Source organism: Phalaenopsis equestris, unplaced genomic scaffold (assembly GCF_001263595.1).
Source record: "Phalaenopsis equestris unplaced genomic scaffold, ASM126359v1 Scaffold000002, whole genome shotgun sequence".
Lineage (NCBI taxonomy): Eukaryota > Viridiplantae > Streptophyta > Magnoliopsida > Asparagales > Orchidaceae > Phalaenopsis > Phalaenopsis equestris.
In genome coordinates, this window is record NW_018164444.1 from 29,963,766 (window position 1) to 29,967,457 (window position 3,692).

Sequence of the window (3,692 nt, forward strand, 5' to 3'; positions counted from 1 at the left end):
ATATGTATGTATGTACAAAAAAAATAATAAAAAAAAAAATTGAGGGCATATAGTGTCTAAATAATTATTTTTCGTATTTAATAACTATAATTAACTTAATTATTGTAGGCCTAGGAGCTATGCATACATTAAGTTTTTTTTAATATAATATTATTCATTTATAAAATTGGTTATCATTTTTTTAATACAGGTTTAATCGTATAAATTAAATGTGCCCTATGATAAAAAGAAAAATTATAGAAAAAGCTTAATCTTATGGCTTATTAAATTAATATAAACATAAACTTATTTAAGAATAATTGTTCGTTATTATAAACTTAAATTAAGCATTTATTAAGAAACAAACTATTTCATCATGAAATGGCAATGAAAGAGAAGTATTGTATTAAATTGCATAAATTCATATAGAACAAGAAAATGAATAAAAGGCTTCGGAGAAATCGATTGCATATTTATTAAATATGCTATAATTTTTCAATATATTAATTATGGCTATTTATTAAATATCCTTCTAAATTGGATTGTCTACAGAATTAAAACACCAATTAATTAAATTTAATTTATATGCTAATGTTGAATATCTTTTTAAAATAAGTTTTTTTTTTTAATTTTTTGCACATTAAATATAATTATAATTCATATTTATCATTTTCCACCATAAAATGATTTATAATTTATAGAATCATATAATTATAAATTTTTATATATTTTTTGCACCCAATAAGGTCACTCTAACTTCAACGTCAACTCTTACAAGCAACCACGACCTAGTTGATTACCTCCAGAATTAAAATACCCAAATTAATTTAAATTAAAAAATAGGTTGACTTTCTTGACTGAATGATAATAATTAGTCTGCTAGAATTCAGACTCACATTGACCAATTCCTCGGCCAATATATTCGCAACAATGCATTAACTATATAAAATAAAAAGATGTTATTAAATTTCTATCTAAATATAAATATTTATTTCAAAGTGAAATGCGATATTAATTTTTTAAATATAAAATTTTAAATATATTTAATGAATTTAAAATTGAATAATGTTAAAATTAAAATATATTCGTATTTTTCCGAATATTGGGTACTATTTTTTAATCTAAAATAGAAGAATAAATTTAAATTAAAATCACAAAAATTTTTTACCCACCCTTTTTTAAATTTTATCGTTATTTTATCATAAATTTTGTAGCAAATAATTTTATTAATTTATGTTATATGAATAATATTACTATAAGTATTTGGGCAGTGATGGGCGATATGCCCCTATTTTTTTAATTTATTTAGTGTATGCATTGAGATAGCATTTTTTTTTTATTTTTTTAAATAAATATTCAATCGATGCTCTCATATTAAAAATAAAATTAATTTATATACGCCAATCAAAATAAACTCCTAAATGCGCCTTTGATTTACTTTCTACAATACTTATTCTATAAATAGATGGTTGTTTATCTTCATATTTATATTCTGCCCTTGTCGAATAATTATTTTAATTAATTTTAACTTTTTACATATTAAAATCAAGGAAGATTTATATACATACCGCTTAATTTGTATGTTTTTATATATCCAACATCTAAACTCGATTTTTTACATAAATATCATTGATACGTCAACGATAAAATTTCAATATCTAGACAGATGTTGATGCATCACATAGATTTCGAGGCAAGAAGTAGAGGAAGGAATATTCAAATTTTGATTAAAAGTCAATTAAAGCTTTGATTTCAACAAACGTACAGTTAAACTGGCCGGCTCAACAAGACCTACCTAATGATACCAATTTTGGTTCAATCTGAGTCAAATCAAACTCAAATCAAGTCATTAAACCAGTCTTGGAAGTTTTCCGAGCATATTTGAAAGGTCGAACAAATGTTAAATCTTGTAAGTTTATAATTGAACCGAGCGTCTTGGCGAGACAAATCCAATGAGTCAAAGATCATTCAATTCTGACATCATTAAGACACCCAAATGTCCATAAAACACCATAAGATCGAAGGAAGCTCTCCGGATCGTTCGATTTAAAATGGTTCATATTCCTACATTAATTGCACCAATAACACTATAAAAATAACACCTCCTCTCTTATGAGGAGGGGAGTTGAGATCTGAGGAAGAACTTGAAGCTTTGAGAATGAGCTGAAGTCTAGCACTGCCACTGTCGACCATCGTCGACCATCACTATCAACCACCACTGACCTCTGTCAACCACCGCCGACCCACGTCAGTCGTCGTCGACCACCGTTGACCACTATCAATCACCATTAAGCTCCATCAACTACCGACGACCGTCGTCATTCACAACCAATCTTTGTCGACCACTACTGACGCCGTCAATCACTGCTAACCACCGTCGACGACTGCCAAGCATCTTCGATCACCGCCAAAAATCGTTGAACAACACTGGTCAGACACCCCTAATGGCTATCAGTCGCCGTCTGTTCCTAGTAACAAATTCATCAGCATGTCGACGTTGTAGCTTGAGAAACTAAGTAACTCTTTCCTGCTTATGGGACAAGCGGTTGCAACTGTAATCATTTTCTAATAATAGAACCCTTCAGTTGGGTTAGACCCGTGGTATTTCCCTTTTCAAGTTTCCCATATAAAAACTTCTGGTGTCATCATTAATTTTTTTTCTCTTTTCTCAGTGTGTATTAAATTTTCGTTTCATGCTAAGATGATAATCTGCTATTCTATTGTCACGAATTTTCTAGCACGCATCAATCATCATACCTATGTATTAGATGGCGTGAGGGTTAGCATTTGATCACTTTAGATGACTCAATTTTTAAATTGGTTGAACAGATTGCAACCAAAATATGAAAAAAAAAATTCCATCAAATCAAATTTTTTGACAAAATCGAATTATCGAACCAAAATTTACTTTTGTATAAACAAATCAATTGCGAACAATCTGAAATTTAGTTTTTAGACGAAGTTCAATCGTAACAAACATCAGACATCATATATTTTATATGTATAATTTTAATTTAATTTCAAGAATCCTCCATTTAATTTAATTTTTTTTATTTTTCAATTTATTCAAATTAAAATTTTAGGCACATTCAGGGTCCGTTTGGGACGGCTTATTTGGTGCGGCGGCATTTTGAAAAGCACCTGACTTGTTTGGGTAAACTGCTTTTTGGCAGCTTATGCGTTTTCAAAACACTGAAAAAAGTGTTTTCATACCGCACCTATCTAGGTGCGGTGACAACTTTCCGGCATCAATCTGGCTTTTTTTTAAAAAAAAAAATTTGTAATAACGACCGCACATAGCCTATCAGCAGATTAAGTTTAATCAGCTTATCAGCAGATTATTCAATAAGCTGCAGTTGCCCCAAACAGACCCTTAGTTTGGCCCTTCATTTTATAACTAAATAACACAGAAAAATGTCTTTAACCTTTCAAAAGTTATATTTTTGATGTCATACAAAAAAATTGGATGGTATAGATACAAAAGTATTAGGTGGATATGTATTTTAAATAATAGGAAATTTACATAAACACCCCATACATAATTACATATTTAACATCTAAACATTCATATTTACATACATATCACTCAAATTTTGATATAAAACTTTTGGTGTTAGATATGTAAATGCATAAGAATTTTTAATTATATCAATGAATCTTTCTTCCTTTCATCCCCTCTATTTTTTTTTTTTTTTTCCACCTGCTCTTCACTG

At 28.9% G+C, this 3,692-nt stretch overlaps 1 protein-coding gene across 1 annotated transcript in view; it reads left to right on the forward strand.

Moving 5' to 3' along the window:
• Window positions 1-3,692, forward strand: part of LOC110039220 (probable leucine-rich repeat receptor-like protein kinase At5g49770) — an 18,853-nt gene that overhangs the window by 1,773 nt on the left and 13,388 nt on the right.